Below are 20,711 nucleotides of genomic sequence, written 5' to 3'. Positions count from 1 at the left end.
AAAGAACAACAATGATATGCAAGACCGTTTCAGTAGAGCAGCAGCATTTTAAAGCAAATGCACTATATTCTATATGTAAAATATTTACTGTACTGAAAGAAACTCCCAACTATGCTTGAAATGAATTTATTTGATGTTCTTTTAGATTCAATACTGGCAAATTATCAAAAAAAAACTATAGAATTTTAGGAAATAGAGTAAAACTTCCTCCTAAATGTCATTTCAGTTGTTAGCCTGCCCAGGCCAACCATTTACAAAACGGTAACATTTTAGAGATTGAGGCCCTGTGCACTCAGATAACAGTTCTTTTATTCTCAGATGGATAGTGTTGTAGACACACAGTTAAATACACATTCACACACATTCACACACGCAAACAGGACTTTCCATCCTCTTGATGACTGTCAATTGATCCATGAGTGATGGGGGGCTGAACAGAGAGAAAAAGACAAAGTGAAGTAGAAGGAAACAGACAGGCAGAAAGAGAAAGCTAGAGACGAGTATTGAGCCGTCTGCTGTGTGATCAATGCAGCACGGACACACTGATACATATAGACTCTTTCATCTGACTTCATCTACACCATTAGACTGGCTGTCTGGGCTTGTTGGCCTGTGTCTGCATTTGTCCCATTTAGACTGTTTGGTATTCCACGTACTCGACTTTCGAGCTGTATGTGTGTCAGTGTGTATGCATGTACATCTTGGGTGTCATTGTACAATTTGTGTCTAAAGTGTTTGTGTGCTTTCAAGTTTGTACGAGTTTGTTGAGGTTCATGAGAATGAGTGAATACATTTGCATGAGCTTATCTGTCCGGTTGGCTGAGATGGTAACGCTCTTCTAGACGTGCACATTTTCTCAATAGCTTTCATAGATTGATTTGACTGGTTGGATAACTTTTGATTTTGAACATGACCTGTTTATGGAGCATCAGTGTCTTGTAATGCGTGCAGTGGTTACACTCCACCATTGAGACACACGGTGAGAGGATGTAAAGGTAAAGAGAATCCTAGCAATGTGGCAATATGGCATTGAGTCATCATCAATAAAGGACAAAGAAGAGGAGAAATTAAAAACTGTTATCTATAAGTTAAGTTTGTTAACTCTGTTACTTGAGCTGACGTTCATTGAATTTCTGATATCAGCCAGCCTGTTAGACATTTTTGCCAGCTGCTGTCCATGCAGAACCACCAGACATGTGCTGCTGACAGGACAGCTGGTTCCAAAGCATGACGGCCAAACCAGAGGTCGGAGTGGATGTGGATTGAACGGATGGACACCTCAGTAGCGCTTACGAGCCACTGACATCTCACTTTTGGCATGCAGCCTGCAGACTCCAGCATACCACAACCATGTTTCAAACCAATCCATAACCATTTGTAACTTAAACCTATCAATTAAATTAGTGTCACTTGAGATCATTACAGAGCATACAAAGTAACAGGCCTCATTGTTTTAGAAAACAGTCAGAAAGCACAATTACTTTTCAATTATTTTTCAGTTCGGCATTGAAATTACAGAAAATGTGAACTGTAAGGCTCTGACAGAGGATGGGTGGGTGGTGTGTTGCTGTGTATTGTTGAACATTATGAACATTATGGCTGTACCACTCAAGAGTCACTGTAATCCCAACACAACATTTATCACCAAAATCAGGTCACAACTCTGGTGATTCTAAATGCAGTTTTAGACGTTAATACTATAAAGACAGAAGCTGACTGCAGCTTTGCTCCTTTGTAATCAGTATTGATTAATATTAATTCATTAATTTTGACTGTGTCTTCAGGATTTCTGCTTACCTCGCCCTCAGGATGCTGCTTGCATTTCTTTTTAGTTAAAAGTAATTATTATGTAGCTGCTAATCACAGTCACGCACAAGCACAGCACTAAAAAGGGGACTGGCATGAATGCAGGAAAAGTCACATCAGTTAGGCAAAATGTCAAAAAAGATATTTAATAATCTAATCATAAAATCACTGCAATGTGAGAGAAAAGGTTAAATGGGTAAATCCACTTGAATTAAGCAACTGGCTACATAGAACCTTTACGTTTTTAGAGAACTGTAACTGTGATTTTTGCATGCAGTAACATTTAATCTTTTCAGCTGCCCACCCACTTACTCTACAATGTATCACTTGATAATCACTCTGCATATTTCGTTTAAAGAATAACTTCTGCATTTTTAAACCTGGACCATATTTTTACATATTTTGGGTTTGAAATGACCGGTAGGTAAAAAAAACTTTTGGAATTGGTTCAGTAGATCACCTCAGCCGGCAGCCGTGAACGGGCTGCAGTGGCTGAAATGTAATAAATCAGGTAATAAGTTTGTGTCACTGTGTGACTTGGTGTTTTAAAGGGTTAGTTAGGGTCCAACACAATATTTGCGTAACACACAATAGCGCAAACAAACTAAATGACAGAGGCAGCAGTAGACCAACAACTTCTGCATTCTGTGAGAAAAATCAGTGTTTTTGTCAATGGAGCCTGGTGGTTTTGTGTGTGAGTGATATGATGGCTGAGAACTGTTTGTTCAGTTATTTTGAATGAAATTAAATACTTAGTAGAAATAAGTCAGCGTAGAATCGGTGTAATAAAGCTAGCAGCTCAATGACCATGTTTCCCAATTTTTGATGAAGGGACCATTCAAATGGACACTGACACATCAATGATGTAAGTAAGGTCAATAAAGGAAATGCAAACACTTTACAAACACTTTTCCAATTACACGTTTTGCAGCTTACAAAACGGATGAAAAGCATTGGTTCAAATGCTTGGACCAGCAAAGAAAATTAAAATAAGGCAAAATTAAAATCCCCAGTTGCTTCCAAGTTTTTATGAATTTAAAACTGGTCCTTGAAAGCCAGTCCTGATTATAGGTGGACTGATTGAACTCTGGCCGATCCAGAGGGAGCTTAGGTAGAGCTTAGGCAATGCTGGCATTACAAAAACACACCAACAAAGGTCCCCACAAAGGAGAACGATAACCAGGTGGAGGAGGAACTGTGCTTTTATGTGCCTGCAGGAAATACAGCGGGGTAACAGTAGTAAACATTGTGTCACTGTGTTAAAGTGCACTTGATTAGCGAGAGAAAGAAAGAGAGGTGAGAGAGAAAAATAAAAACTTTGTATAAGACACTCAGAAAGGACAGAGAGGTTTAATAAGCCCAGCAGTATTCCACCACATTGCACACACTCAAGTGCAATGCCACAACACCAGTGAGGCAGTGCCTCTTTTAACAGTACGCCTGTATTTTAAATTCACAACTCTACTCTCAACCGCCATGCAGCTTAAACCAGACAGCGCCCTCTACCGTTTGCCACAAAATCCACATGCATACATATCCACATGCTCTACTTAGCATTTGCGAAAATTTGCTATGGTCCCAATATGTGCGCTGGTGTGTGTGTGATTATGTCTCATGGGGTTGCGTACTTTAAGTATAACTTATATATTCAAAAGACTCATATATTCAAAAGAAACAAACAAGCAAACTTTGTGGTGGTAAGGGAGCTTTGTGGTGACAGTAGCATTTTGTACATTTACTAAATAGAGGTCAATTTAAATGCCTTAAGATATATTAGAGAGTAATGTGCGTGTGCATGTGGCTATGCACTTAATACTACTCATGTTAAGTTTATCTTTTAACGCAAAACATTTGCTAAAAAATCAGTATTAAAGTAACACTGCAGTTCTTTAGTTCTTTTTTAGCACGCAAATAAAAAGCAGGTAAACATTCTGCTAATGTGTTTAAGGTAATATGTAGTCATCAAGACAGGAATCCCAGCAGCCACATCCTTCATGAGTCATTAGTCCTCAGCTTGGAGAACATTACTCTGAAAGAGTTGCACACTGTCACACAAGGTTCTGCTCAAATCCTCCAGCTGCCTCCTTTCACAGATAGTAGCACTTAAGAACACTCGCCTGTCCTGATAAGGCTGTCAGTGTGGATGTGCGTTTGAGCGTGCACGCTCAGCACACATCCACAGTTGGCTCTCACATAACACAGGAACGGACACGCAAGCACACATTCAACAGGTAAGGCACTCAGCTGCTAATTCTGTACAGAGCAAGTTTAATGGGCTTTTGGTAACTTTTGTGCTCAACACACACACACAAACACACACATGAACAAACTTGTACACACATACGCACCAACACCGACACACACAGTTAAGTGTGTTAAAGTCACACAAACATTGAAGTAAAAGTGCGTTACATCTTTGATAATTGATATCCTGGTGAGTTGGAGAGAATAATAAATGGCATTCTTGGCATGCGGTCCTGGCTATTTCATTTGCCAGCAAATTGAGGCCTAATAGTCCTCCTGTCAACCGTTTGCTAATACCTCAGCAAGAACTTGGTTTTCTGAAGTCTATCTATCTTTACGGACAAACAGTTCTGTGCAAAAGTTTTAGGCCGGTGTGAATAAATGCTGTAAAATAAGAATGCTTCCAAAAATCTAAAATCGAATTGTTTGCTTTTATCAATTTACAAAATGCAAAGTGAGCGAACAGAAGAAAAATCTGAATCAAATCAATATTTCTTGTGACCACCCTTTGCCTTCAAAACAGCATACATTTTTCACTACACTTGCACAGCTTTTGAAGGAACTTGGCAGGTAGGTTGTTCCAAACATCTTGGAGAACTAACCACAGATCCTCTGTGGATGTCGGCTGCCTCAAATCCTTCCGTCTCTCCATGAAATCCCAGACGGACTTGATGATGTGGAGATCAGGGCTCTGTGGGGGCCACACCATCATTTCCAGGCCTCCTTGTTCTTCTTTACGCTGATGATAGTTCCAAATGACATTCGCTGTATGTTTGGGGTCATTGTGCTGCTACAGAAAAAAAATTTGGGGCCAATCAGACGCCTCCCTGATGGTGTTGCATGATGGATAAGTATCTGCATTTCTCAGCACTGAGGACACCATTGATCCAGACCAAATCCCCAACTCCATTTGAAGAAATGCAGCTCCAAACCTGCAAGGAACCTCCACCATGCTTCACTGCTGCCTACAGACACACATGGCTTTTTGGCCGCAATTCTTCCACGAAGACCATTTCTGTCCAGACTTCTCCTTACAGTAGATGGTGGACCTGGTTCCCACTGGTTTCTGTTGGTCCTGAGCTGATGGCACTGCTGGACATCTTCTGATTTCGAAGGGAACTAAGTTCTGTTTTGCTCACTTTCTTCATACCTGCCCAAGACGTTTGCACAGTACTGTACATCTACATTTAATTGTCTGTGTGTTTTTATTGTGGAACAGGGAATGGCAATTAATTTCAATTTGCAATGGTTATCTAGAAGTATAAGATAGGCAGGGAAAAACTGTGATCCTTATGAATGTGATAATGTGCCTGATTTAATACAGCACACACACTGCTAACATCCTGTGAAGAGGTATAGAAAAGAATAAAGATAGCTCCATACACATATATATAAATATATATACACACACATACACATATATATATATATACATATGCGTGTGTACACGTTTGTGCTTCCCTCTTTGCCGAAATTTTAGATGAGTGGTGAAGAATAGCAATAAACTACTGCATTTTCCCCTGTTGTATTTAGATTATTCATGAAAATGGCTAAAACCACTAAAAACTGCATTCTCCTACACAAAGCAGGGATAAACATTAAACCAGAAATCCTTTTACCCTTATTTGTAGATTCCTGGAAGATCTGAGCATTTGTCGAAATCCATGTGTGTTCAATAAATGGTGCTGTGGTTTACAGAACAAAATTATTAAATAAATCATGCATTGGTATATCTACTATTTGCATATACATTAAGTGTTCAAAGTGCTGATATAGTGACAGTAATAACACTGGGTCCACAACCAGGCAAGTTGGGACAGAGACGAGGCGGGTTGGTCAGAAAAGGGCTCGGTGCTGGAGAGTCTTGCATCGAGGAGCAAAGTGCAGCGAGTGAGTGGTGAAGGCTTAAATACTGGCTTAATGAGTGATCAGGAGCAGGTGGAGGGAGTTGGCTGATTGGTGGGAGTGGCTGGCAGGTAAGTGGAAAAATAATGAATGGAGGGTTAACCAGAAGACTGACTGACACAACCAACCAAAAGTCTATCGAGCTTTCACACCTTGACCAGGTTTCCCATGTCAACTAGTTCTGAAGGAAATGCATTAATGTCACTGACCTGAAAATATTTTCAAATCTCCCACTATCTTCAAATCTAGACTGAGCACGCTGAGTTATTGGGCAGTGCAGCGCCTCAGCCCCATTTATGTGGTTTACTTATGTGGTAAGACAGCTGATCGTGTCCAGTGAGAAAAATGCAAGGCAATGTTGGGCAAAATTATGCCAACTCACTTTTAGACAATTTTGTAGATGTATCTGTTGTATAGATACATATCTACCCACTGCTGGTTGTCATAACAACAGTGTTGTACTTTATCATCGTCAGCATGACAGTGTGACACCATAATGGTAATCTGTCAATCAAGGCAGAGGAGTGGGCTTCGATGCATGCTCAGCAGAGGATGTGGGGGTGGGGAATGTGACTGTGACTGTGACTGTGACTGTTTGTGTGTGTGTGTGTGTGTGTGTGAGAGGTAGAGATTCAAAATTGCCTTTGTGTTGGGAGTGGGTGAAATGACAATGTGAATGAATACAATGGAATCAACACAAAACTACATCACATGCAAGACTCAAACTAACACAAAAATATGTCAAAACTTTGAGGCTGGAAAGACAAATGCATTTTTGTTTATGTAGAAGCATGTATGGCACGTCTATTTCCACACTATATGTGTCTATGTATTTGTGTGTATGTACATACCAGTGTGTGAGCTCTCTGATACTCTATTCAGAAAGCAGTCCATTGTGCTCCCAACAAGGCTGAGGACAAATTTTTGTGGATATGACAGCTGAATGGCAGTTCAACAGTCGGGCTGGAAGAGAATTGTCTTGTCAAAGTGCTCACTGAAATGACTTCTAATGCCTGACAGCTGCAACAAAAAACCCCTTTCCTACCAATAAAAACAAAGAAAACAATGCACCATGGTATTGACAAGTCCAATAGAGATATTTAAACTCTGCAGCCTTCTCCTCTCCCACTCAGCTCCTTTCAAGTCCTACACGCCAACATGCAGATGTTTAGCCTACAAGCCTGTTTCTGCATGTATTTCAAGTTCTGTATGTGCATGTCAGTATTTCGTGTTTACAAATCGGTATATGTGCATTTATGCCTCTGTGTGTGTGTGAGTGTGTGTGTGTGTGTGTGTACTGATGGTCCCCAAACCTTTAACTGCAGATTAGTGGGTATGAAATAAATGCACTCGCAAAAGACCTACTTTGTTACCATGCAGCCTTAACCTCATTTTACACACGCTTGCACATCCTTATTGCACATACAAACACACGAAACACTTATTTATTTATGTCTGTAGGTTAAAAACACAATAAAAAGGGCAACATAAATAATAAAGACGCAATCGCACACCCCTCTACGTTATAAGTCATCCCTGCATCTACACGCACGCGCACACATGCATGCTTGCAGTACTTATAAGGGCCACTAGTGTTTCTACAGCAATTAGAGCAGAAAAGGAACATAAAGGTTTAAGTTCAATGTGTTTAGAGTACGCCAGCATTTTTACTGCCAAGGTAATGGAAATCCTGACTCATGTCTACCAAACAAAGACTGGATGTCTTCTGTACGTCCTGCAGGAGGACTGCTGAGTTCTCCACAGTGGACTCCCTGATTTCTTTCAAAATGCTATCATTTTCATAAATGCTCACAACATTTAAGCAATTACAAGCTACAGAAAATAATTTGGAAACCTCCCCTTTTATGGAGTATACACATGCACACAATTACTCTACAATACACTTGCACAAACTGTGCAGGACTGCATATGCAGTCCACATATGCATGTGCGTCACATGTGTGTCTGCATGCATGCTTAAACACACATTGTGTGTGTGTGTGTGTGTGTGTATACACGTGCACAAACTGTGGGTATCCACTGTGAGGAGCACCTGTATGTTGCACTATTTCAGTCCAGGAACATCTGCTGTGTGTGTCTAAATCACCAAGCTATTAAAGCTATTATGATAGGTGGGCTATCGCCGTTTTGCACTGGCACAGATAATGACAGAATACTTCCATGCATAATTCACCAGGGATGGGTGGCCTGACACCGGGTGTGCCCTGTATTATTGTACTCCACACAGATAGGGGCTGTCTAATATTTATACTCATCTAACAAGGCTTACCGCAGCAAGACTGTTATGACATGTTATTGAACTAGAGATTAAAAGCTCTACTGTACACATTATAAAATGCTAGAATAAAAGTTTCACTTTTGGTAGATTATTGAACAATAGAATAAAAGTTTGAATGTTGACTCACGATTTGTTTTCTTTAAGTTAATTCTGACATATTAGTATAAAAAATGACATTTGCTTGATCCTCTTGAACCAGAGTATTTGAACCCTTTCTTTATCTTTGATACATTAAGACACTATGTGTAAGAAGTAGTGCGTGATATTTGTTGGTTTGTGTATAATACTTATAGGCCTCACATTGCTCTGTAAATCATGCAGAGACCCTGGAGTTACATAAGGGAAATGTGCATAAACTGCACATACACAGCAGGCGGTTAAGTGGCGAGTAAATAAAGACCTTGCAGACAGTAGTAAGTAAAGCAACCACCAATATAATGGTGATCCAGCTCCTCCCAACACCGTGATTAGCGCATTCTCAAGGTCAGGGTAGATTTACTTGAACTGGTCTTGCACACATACACAGACACATACATATATCTTACTGCTTGAAAGCATTTTCTTACGTACATTACCTTACACCATGGGATAGGCTTGCCTTTCATGCCTTGCCTTGTATAACAGATATTGAATTTTCTAAGTGTGTACTACATTTTATGCAGTTTTTCTTTTTTTTCCCCAACACTTACAAAGTGAAAACAAAAAGAACGTTTAACAAAACCATCACTAATATTAATTGAAAGTCATGCACTGTTGGCTCCATTAAGGCTAAAATCATAATCGCATGTGACAGAGCAGTCGTCCTATTACCATAACAATACAAATTTACATATGAATAATAATACCACAGGCTGTTAAGTTCAATTGCAAATTAAAGCAAAAACGACAAGTGACATATCAGTACACTGCTGGTCCACAAAAACTCGTCAGCTCCCAGACAACAAATCAACTGTACTTCTATAGAACAGTGGCTGTAATGGAAATAACAGGTTTAACAGAGTTTTCGGGGGTATTTGTATTCTGGGGTATTTCTGGGGGAAATAATTGTACACAGAAAATGCATTTTCAAATGTTTCCAGCAGAAGATGAGCAGACAAAAGGCCAAATACTAACAATATATGCAATGTCAACCCCAATAAGCATGCTGACACACCACTGTGCTACTGGTAGGGCCGATTATTAGACAAACAGAACAGGATTAACACAGATTACAGAGACCAAAGGTGAAAACTCATGGCTCGAACGACGATCATAATTTGTCAACTGCGTTGCTGGCTCAGAAAGAGTTTGGCCTCACCCAGTGGGAGTCACTGGTGATTGATTCCACATGTGGATCTACCATGGACACTAACTGAGGACTAGCCAGTGTGCGATGAATCATCAGATTTTAAAAGTAGATGTGAGTTTTAAAGTGGAATAAATGTGCAACCGACGCTGAATTTGTTGCCCATCGTACATTTCAACATCTCCGTTAACGTGTTCTGCTGTGTTGTGACCAGCGTTTCATGTTGTCAAAAGAAAGGGGTTGGTTTGGAGGAAAAGTGCCATATGTCTGCCACTTCTGTTTGACATATCAGTTACATGGAGTGATAGAACACTTTCACAGTTTTCTCATCTTCCCAGGGAAACAGCTATTATGTTTTGGCAATTCCACACCTTTCTCCTCTCATTCGCATCTGCACAAATCTGTTCCATTAGATGAGTGGACAGCGATACGTCCTGTTCTTTAAGTGTATACATATTTACGTGGAAAAATACGATACACTCTATGTCATATTTCTTTTAGACAACAAGCCAAATCACCCTGTGTACATCTGTGTATCCTGTGTCTGTATCTTGTCTGCCAAATAAATTGTAATCTCCTGCAGCTTGTCAGGCACTGCAAAACCCATGCATACACGTCGATATGACACAGACACACACGGACTCACACCCAAGGGCAGTAGTGTGATGTCATGGGTGGATAGGACATCTCAGAGCTTTCGGGGCTGAAGCAGTCGACGGTCTAAATCACTCATCCCCCAGAGGATAATCTAACCAATGATTTAGTGCGAGTCACAGAGTCACTCTCAGTAGCTTCCACTCCAGTGAAGGGGTATATTAGTGTGGGTGTGTGTGTGTGTGTTTGTGTGCGTGTACAGTTTGTGTGTGAGGGGGGAGAGGTTATTCGCCTTACACCGTCTCTCTCTTTGAGGGCCCCATGAGACCAATTACCAATCCTCTATGGCTTCACAGACACACACAACCACACACACACACACACTTGTAATCTTACACCAAATAGGAACTGTCGCTGCTTGACTGTGTGATCAGCATAATGGCTCAACATGAGCTTCACACTGTCAATATTCATGGTATTCATGATTCGGGGGAGACCACGCAGCACACGCAGAGAAAACTCTAAGACCTAAGTCAAATTTAGTCCAACATCCAACTTAAAATTTCAGGATACAGGAGCAAATGTTAAATGAGAGTGTTTGAAGACACTAATGCTATGTGAACTTGTAGCAGGTCAGCGTGATGAACAAACCTGCAAGAAGCCTCTTCATTATTGCCTCTTGTCTAGTTATTTACACTGGAGTGGACACTAATCTTGTAACAGACTACAGGGAGCTTTGCATCCTTGTCCCAGCGCTAAGCTTGGTCTTAGAGGTTCTCGTGTTCACTTCTGCAACTCTGCAGGTCAAAAGTCTGCCCGATTCATTCTCCTGATGTGCCATTTGATTGAATTTTAAGAAGCTGCATGTGGGCACGTTGTACTCATCACAACACAAGCTACTGGAACATATTTAATCATTTTCTTTGAACAACTCTCACTCAACCCATTCCCACATAGTCAGATAAGTTTTATGTGAAAATGTAGTCATGCACTGTATACTGACGCCTTGCTGGACCTATCAGTCATCTGTTTCATATTCCTCTACTGTAATTAATGCTACAGACAGCTAACGTTCCACAGGAGGGTGACACGGCCTCTTTGGAGTGAAAATGAATAATGTTCACGCTCTATTACACAAATAACACAGTGTAGGCGTGCATGTAGGTGTGTAAGATGATGAGGCTGTTCACAGAGCCTACATAAATTTATACATCGAGTGGGAATGTATGCATGTATGTGTGTGTGATTGATTGATGAGAATGATGTGATGTGACATGAAGTGGGGCCCTGGGGCTGAGGTTTTAATTAAGTGGTAGGAGAGGAGCCGACTGGTCTGGTTATAACAATATATCATATCTGGGCTGCAATGACTCAACAACATCCATCTAAGACCGCGCACACGCACACACACACACACACACACACACACACACACACACACACGCTGGCCATCTGGCTAGCATGCCACTGCTAACTTGCGAGTAATTTTACTGCCTCTCGTTTTTCCTGCTAACATTGCAACAAGTTGTCAATACTTATCATTTCACAAGCTGTTGTCATTATGTACCAAATGTTTAAAAGTCGACCTTTGCTAACATCTTTTAACAAATTGAGACACAAAAGATGATAAGATTTGATTTAGGGACCGGGTACAAATATGTGAAGCTTGTAAATCTGAAATGCTATTTCTTGGTAATTTCCTCTTTGTTCATTTCCTTATTTCTCTAGGTGCATCTGAAAACACACACACACACACACACACACACACACACACACACACAAATCCAGAAAGCACTGCCTTCATTGATTTTACATTTATCCTTTACCAGATATTCAATAAAAATTATGAAAAGAAGATTCTCTGCATGCATGAAGGAATGGAAGTAAACACACAGCTGCGATAACAACAGCAGGTAAATAACAGGCCCATAGCTTCCTCTACAGCATATTGATTGCAACAAAATCAGTGTTTGGTTGTTTTGCTGTTTTGATTGTGATGTTTCATTACGGCCACACATCTATATTCAGGCCACATCTCACTTTCATGGTGACAACACTAAATGAATGAATGCCTCTAATACATTTTCAAACAGGGAAAACTACGTCTCCACAGTTATTCGAGCCTGTTTCCTGAATCTACCTCACAAAGAAGTCTTTTTTTTTTTTCTTTCCAAACTGCTGCTATTAAGAGAATGGGGAAAATAGTAAATAATAAAAGAAACAATGCGGTAATAACAGTGGAACCTTAAAGTTTCTATATTTTATATTGTTCCTCACTGCAGGGGTGCATGATAAACATGTTTTAAAACAGTTCATAAAATATAAGCCATAATGTGTTCAACTCATGTTTAGACCTTGAATATTGGGTGCTGGACCCTTAATGTATCTCTAATTGGTTGCATTCACCTATGATCAACCCAACCTGTGTCTAGTGATTGTGAAATTGCCAAAATACACAGAAGAACAACGTCTGTGTGGCAATACTAAAGTGTGATCGGAGTGTTTTTCTATTCTTCCCTGTTTTTTTACCGTAAAATATCACTTAATGTAGATTTGCCAAGAGTAGAGTCCCCCATCCAAACTCCCACACGTTCCATGTTACTCGCTCATGATTTGGCCTATTTGATGCAATACACTGAGTATATTTAGTGATTCTGGGCTTGCTTTTTATAAGACATATTCACGAGGCTTCCCATTTCTCTTGAAAAGAAAAAAAAAAAAAAAGCCTGCATGTTTCTGTTTTTAGCGATCGAGACCTCTTCACTCTCTTCACTCTCTTCACCCTCCGCTCATTCTGAAAACTTTGGCCACCCCTTTAAAAACTTTAGGGCATTCCTGCAGCGATAAGATAACAAGAAAAAGACCTGGACTTTGATTTTTGTTCTTCGTCTCCAATAAAATTGACTTCATCAATTTACACTACAGTCACTTTCTTCTCTCTCTTTTTATCTTGAATCCTCTAACTTAGAGAGGGCAGCGCTCTTTTGTGAGGAAGATAGCCAGAGGATGTACCTGAGGGCTAGAACCTCAGAACAGATGCCGACCTTAACGCACTGAAGCCTGCCATGAGACAGCTGGCCTAGAACACAAAAGCTCCAAAATAATTTTCACACCAAGACCAGAACAGGCCATTTTAGACAGTCATGTTTAAACAGTAATGATTGGTTTGGTTGGTTTCTCTGGATTAATGACAGTTGTCATGATCATAAAACCACCTTTTCAACGTGAGCTCTGTTAATGCTTGATTTTATTTCAAGTTTATGAAGCCATTTGTCACGAGCAAGTCTCAAAGGACCGGCGATGAAAAAATACAAAAAGGAGACAGGACCATGAAGAAATGAAAAGAAAACATTACAAATTAAATTGACACGGATTAAACTAACAGGCTATAGATTTCTGCTGTTTAAAGACCACATAGTTCCGCTCAGAGAGAGGATATCTGTTGTTGATGTGAACCATGTGACCATTATAGACATCAGCTAGAGTTAATATGTGAACAACATACATTCGAATGGCATTTGACACACAACCTGTTGCTCTCCACCTCTTTGCTTTGATATATAAATTGAAGCCGTAAGTCTATGACTCTCCACAGGAATCCATCTAGATTATGTCGCTTTTAAATCATCAAGTGACTCTCACCACCCAGGATACCGTCTGACTCATTGGGTTACAATGCAAACAAAAATCGATTTGGGAGCTTCCGGAGCAGGTGATAAAAGTCACAATGAAAAGTGTAATCACAGCATCCAGCTATGGCTCTTGGGAGGACTCTGCCCCCACATCCCACCCCTGGCCCACAGGAAATAAACTTGCTATCTTTATTGTGTTAATCTAAATCCTCTTTGTTGGAATATGATGCTTTGTGCAGCACAGCACAGCACAGCACAGTACAGTATAGTGCATGCATCGCTTTATGTTTCAATAAATGAATCCAATCAATCATTTGTCCTGTTTTTTTGTTTGCTTTCAAACTGCTGAAGGCTTCAGTATTCACGTAGGCACCAGAGGTAACGATGCAGAATAAAGGCTTGGAGTCTGAACAGACAGTTTGCCTTTTCTGTCGATTTTTGTCCTCTTCACACTGCTGGTACATATTAATGACAAAGTGTGGGTATGGTTCACAAAGTTTAAGTGAAGAACTCGGGTTTGTGAAAAGAAGAGGCCAGGCCATATACACACACAAGCAAACACACACACACACATCCTATCACCCGCATAGCCTCCACTATGAGTAGTATGAAATCTTCTTCTCAAACTGCTCCGGGCACTGATTCCTTTGGCCTCAGGGTATGATGCCTTCAGAGGACAAACTCACTCATATTCTCTCTCTCTCGCCCTCTCTGTCTTTTCTCTCAGTCACACACACACACACACACACACACACACACACACACACACAAGTCAGATTATCTGAGGTCCTCTAGCACCAACACCTTTGAGGACATCAGTGAGAGGACAAGAACTTGAACGGCAAGTTTCTAAGTCGTGCATGTTAATGGTCAGGTGCACATTCGCTGGGACAAATATATTCATCACTGCCTCTGCTTCCATCTTTCAGCTTGTCCCTTTTTCCCCTAAATATTCTTTGGGAATATCTCCAAGGTACATGCTTACATCAGCTCTTCATCTTTTACCTTGATCTCTCACCTTCCCTCCTCTTTATTCTCACCTGTCTGTCTCCCTTTCTCTCCATGTGTTTATATCCAATCCTCTTCCCTCACCCCTGCTATTATCTTTTTTCCCTTCTCTCACACATTCCTCTCTCAGTCTCTGGACATTACTAATAACAACACCTGCAGTATTGGATCTAAATACACCTAATGTAAATAACATGGTTGTTTGAGTAGATTTAATACTCTCATGTCTCATTAAAGAAGTATTTCCTGTTTCTCTGTTGATTTTTTTTATTGTAGAGTGAACAGAACAGAATTAAATTACCTCCTGTATTGTGTCTTTACTGTGATCGCTTTGTTTTGTTTTTTTTACCAAAATCATTTGAATTACAGTTGGCATTTTTTGGAACCAGCTTATTTCAATCCTATTAAATGGAAGCCTTTTCTCCCCAACACTGATCACACTGTCACCACACACACTCAAACACAGAAAAACACATGCCTACAAGATGGAAGACAGGCAGGTAGGCAGGCAGGTAGTCACATAAGCATGCTCCTGCACACACACACACACACACACACACACACACACACACACACACACACACACACACACACACACACACACACACACACAATCGCCTGTCAAACTTTTATAGTGTGTGGTCAACAAAACATCTCTGCATCACTGGATTAATGAACGCACACACACATTTTCAGCCATTCTTGCTGAACTGACAGGAAAGCACAGATCATAATCCCACATAAATGACACACACACACAGAATAGTTATAAAGACCAAAATCAAAAGGAGTGCCAAGTTCAGCACAAAGTGGAGCCCCTGGGCACTGATCAGGCACAAGCACATCAGCTTGGTGCCTGAAGATATGTACTAGCAAGAAAACACATTGTTTATTTGACTAGCAAGGCGATGATGAACACATCAGCAAATAAAAATGATAAAGTATCCCTCACGGCCAGTCAGTAACATATTTATCACCTTATTTTGACCTGTAATTACTGCCCTCCCCTGGGACAATCATAGTCATTTAGAAAATGCCAAAAGCAGCGAGATGCATCATATTTCCACATTTTGTTAAAATGTGATCAGAGCTGTCTGATGAATAAGTGATGGATGAATGACATGGATAAACAGACACACATATCCACTCCATGCTCACAAAATATTATCATGAGGGACCATTATGGCTAATGGTGTCAAAAACAAAGAAAACAGAGATAACACACATGTTCAAATAGCCATCAGGTGTCCTATTAAATAAGCTCTGGGGAGACATTACCTTCCACAGCATTTGTTGAAAAGCATTTCTCTTCTGTCTCTCTATGCCTCTTACCCTCTTTCCTGTGTTCTTCCTTCACACCTTGCTTTTTGGAATCAGTCCCTTGCTGTGTTCTCTTGTTTTATCTCTCTGTGTCTGTGTTTTGTCTCAGTGTTTCTCTCTCAGTTTCTTTCTATCTCTCTCTCTGATTTTCTCTCTGTGTCTGCCTCTCTGGCATGGTTTGGTTGGTTCTTATCTATTCTCACCACTATCTGGTGTTGGGGGAAGATAAGCATGCATTTGCATGTTTAATGAACCAAACACCCCCGATTCCCCTCAGCATGAGGACACACACACACTCGGGTGGGCAGATACACACACACACACACACACACGTGCACACACACACACACACACTGCTGCTGGCCCTGCAGGCCTCCGTCTCCTTGCCACTGACATGGAGTCACCAGCTGCTGACTCCTACAGGAATAAATGTGGCCTATCTATCCCCCTTCACCTCTACAACTGAAATGACAGCAAAGGAAATGATATGGCGTATTCGAAAAAACAGCAAAATCTCAAATCAAGTTTTATTTGACCCTTAACAGAGAACATATTGGCCAGATACCCACTGACCATTACTGACCGAAAGCTGACAAAGTCTTTGGCACATGCATTAACATGCATGTTGGATGATTTGATGGTAAGTGGACACCTCTCAGTACATCATTTCACACCTGCCATGTGTCCAATGTGTCTCTACATGCGTCTCCAGTGACCACTTGTGATTGGATCTCGCATCAGTGCTCTATATGCAAATAAACAGTTAAATCACTCGTAGAAACATTCACAAAAGAGAGTGAACATTTACACAATCTGTTTAATAGTTGAGCTGGGAGTGGCATCACAGCATTGTGTTTCGTTTGACATAATATTTAATATCACAAGCCAATTCATATCCATAACGTTAACTACTCTTCTGGGGCACAGGGGAAAGTTTTGGTGCAGGAGCAGGCGTGTGGAGAATGGAGATGCAACGGTGTCAGATCCTTGGGGGAGAGATGTGTTCACCACAAAGCAGAACCTGCAAAAATCTGCATGCAGCTACCCATTAAAAACTGAAACGTACAAAGACAAGTAGCCACCCACTTGGGTATTTACATTATAGCAAATTGTTTCTCTAAGCTAGATGCTTAGCAGTGGTGGATCATCTACTGTTCTGGCTACTGTTCAAGAGGTATACTTGGTATACATTGGTTGTACTTAAGTGTCCCTGAGCAACAATCAGTCCCTAAATCCCTACCTGCACTTGAGTGTTGTTCTTTAGCTGACTGTGACCTCCAGCTTCTTTGTTGAAGATGCCGAGATAAAAAGGGCTTTTTTCAGTCAGCGCCATCAATGAAATTTCACTTTCCAAATTTTGAATGCCTTTAAATGAACAATTTTCCTTTAAACAAGAGCTAACCTGGCTGCTAGCAAGGCTATCAATAATTCTACAGATACACAAAGCCAAAAGGGTTTCTCCATATACAGTGAAATGTGTCTTGTGTCTTGTGAAGAAAAAAAAATGCAATCTCTAAAATGTGGAAAGCCGAGATGTAATGTAAGAGAGAAGATAGATAGATAGAGGGAGAGACGAAACAACACAGAGAGAGGCAGACAGAAAGATACACAGTGGGGACGACAGCGGTGTGAGAGATGTCGCCACCTGCCACCATTTTTCTCCTCTCCTCTTGGAAATGCATCATCAGTCATTAGGGGACTCGCTGTATCATCACTCACACACACACACACACTCATAAACACACACACATACACACACAGGGCCAAACATAAAGCGTATTTTAAGGTATAATGCAGCAGCCTATAATTTGAGTTCTCTCTATGCAGCATTTTGCTGAGCTTATAAAACCGCCTGCAGCTAATGGTGTGATGGATCCCTCTATTATCACCCAACGCAGGAGACGAGAGTGGGGTATAGTGAGATAAAGGAATGTAATTGGATAGTATTTTAGCCGTGGCAAAAACAGGAGGGTGGTCAGGAACAGAGAGACAGCATGGAAAAAGCTATAAAATGATAACTGCATGATGAAGTCTAAAAGCTGTGAATGTGATGGACATGTCCAATAAATTAAATCCAGCATTAGATTCATCTATGTGGGAAACGTGTTTCTAAACTCATTTCACATCAATGTGATGCAGTAATGCAGTGCAAACATGACTAGCACATACTGACTTCATACAGTGCACATCATAAAACTTTTATTCAAACCACACATTGATTGGGTTAATAAAAAGAGTCACCTTTAAACACAGAACAAACAGAAGACGCGAAGAAAGCATTTTTTTTTTCTTATCCTTGCAAGCAGCAGGGGTCAGTGGATGGTGTTGGTCTACCACTTTAAGCCAGACTGAAATATCGCAACTACTATGGTGATATTTTGTACAGATATTCACTAAACCCAGAAGATGAAGCCTTTTAGGTGATCCCCTGACTTTGCCTTTAGTGCCACCACGAGGTCCACATTTTCATTTTCTGGAGAAATGTTATGTCAACCATTGGGTGGATTTCTATGAAATTTTGTCCACAAGATGAATCATACAACTTTGGCAACTTTCTGACTTTAACTTAGTGCCATCATTAGATCAAGATTGTATTTTGTCTAATACTTGACCAAGTACTAGCATAATTAACGACATTCCCATCAGCCTTAGGTGTGCTTTGCGTAAAGTACTAATTAAAAAACGATTGCATGCTAACATGCTAAATTAAAATAGTGAATATCGTAATATAACAACATTGTTACTTTAAGCATGTGAGCATACTGTGCCAATGCACGTGCCTCACAGAGCTGTGAGCGTGGCTTTTTTTAGGACATTGATGAAGACACTGAAGAAGTTGGAGCAAGTCATACAAAATATAATTCAATAACAGACAAGCAGGGGACTTTTTCAAACTGTTTCTGCCGCTCGCCATGTGTCTGGAGCCTTAGCCGCTGTGATCAACTCTAAAGTGTGTGAAAACTAAGCCCATACCAGGGGTGTATGGTGAATATCTGCTCCTAAGGGTAGTGCAACTTTATAGTCTGGTAAATGTGTCTGCCCCTGAGAAAAGTCTTGGGTGCAGGGTGAGGAAATGTGTGAAAATGTGTGGATGTGTTTATACATGCGGCACAAAGAGTGGCACTGGTCCCTGCTGGTGTGGAACTAAATGTCATGGCTTGATTAGAATAAATAGTCCTATATGGGCTTCGGGAATGGGCACCAATGCACACCAAGGCAAGCATGTGTGTGTGATGACTCATTGCTCTCGTTCTCTCTCTCACATACACTCACTCGGAAACTCAGGTTTTACCTTTCTCTGACCTACCCGAGGGGTCTTTGGGCAGATGTGTAAGTCATGAACAACACCATCAGAAAACTGTTACAGCCTCAGGCCTGGAACTTTACACCTCACTCTCCCCTCCTCTCCCTCTCCCTCTCCCTCTCCCTCTCACTCTCTCTGTCACACGTTTTTGTCTCTCAATCTTTATGTGCGTATCAGTTCAATATGTTGACTGGAAGTATTGTTTGATACACACGGGTTCTGCAGCATATACGGTAGGACACAACTAGGTAAAAGCAATAAGAATAGTGTGTGCTCATGTGTGTATCTATGTGTGTGCTACAGATCTGACTTCCTGAGAGGTAATTTCTGACTTTGTTACTGCTTCTTGTTTGACCTGGACAGTATCACAGTATACCAGGGTATTTAGAAACTCCAAAAACACATACACTCCTCTATCTATTAAACTGATAATGGAGATGCCGCACTGAGGTGATGTATTGTGGCGCAGAGCATTTGCCAGCAGACGTCAGGCGCTACTAGAGGAACAAGCAGCTGAACTAGGAAAGATGGTGCATTGGTATTAGTATTGTACCACAGACTGTATATGGAGATGGACAACATGATAGTTTCCCTGAAATGAAACTAAAACATCTCAATCGCCCCCTGGAGGCTCGCTGCAGTACAGGTCATGAACCGCGTCCCTTCCATTTTAGAGTATGAGACAAGTGCACGTCAAATACAATTTTCTCTCAGATGGGTTCTCTGTTTTTCTGTTAAGCTTGCAGTTGAGTTGGGCAGGTTTAAGGACGGGACCTTCCGGCTCCAAAAGTCGTCACCTGTACTATATGGCAGCACCCATTCCTGGATTATTTTGGCTTAATCTTTGTACAGTGGGAGGAAGTGGAGACGTATCGTCCATCTCTGTAAATACAGTCTATGGATTATACTCCCAAGCATACAGGGACAGCTGCGGACACCACAGACATGTAGTAGTAGTTCTGTTTATACTGTAGTTCTGTTTATACTTTCAGGGATCTGCACACGCGCAGTACATGAGCATCTACAGGAGCCTACTGAATGGTACAATTAATTGGGGGTAAGCACATATCTGCACACAGACCAGATGAAGGTCACACAAATTAACGAGGGCAATAACGTGGAGTTGAAGGCTGTGAGTGGGCCTTTGCACTTAGATTCTCATCATCTTATGACATATTATTATCTTATAATATAGCCTTTAACACACACACACACACACACACACACACACACCACAAACAATGTCCTTGTACAAGCATTTTCTTTGTTGGTGAGTGCTTCTATGACCACTGGACATCAGAAGGGAAAAATCTA

The 20,711-nt window shown here is 40.8% G+C and overlaps 1 protein-coding gene across 1 annotated transcript in view; it reads right to left on the bottom strand.

Moving 5' to 3' along the window:
• ctnnd2a (catenin (cadherin-associated protein), delta 2a) overlaps positions 1-20,711 on the bottom strand; it is a 198,274-nt gene that overhangs the window by 126,108 nt on the left and 51,455 nt on the right. The gene's annotated exons all lie outside the window — the stretch shown is intronic.

Source organism: Pempheris klunzingeri, chromosome 21 (assembly GCF_042242105.1).
Source record: "Pempheris klunzingeri isolate RE-2024b chromosome 21, fPemKlu1.hap1, whole genome shotgun sequence".
NCBI classification, from domain to species: domain Eukaryota; kingdom Metazoa; phylum Chordata; class Actinopteri; order Acropomatiformes; family Pempheridae; genus Pempheris; species Pempheris klunzingeri.
This window is presented reverse-complemented; position numbering and strand designations above follow the sequence as displayed.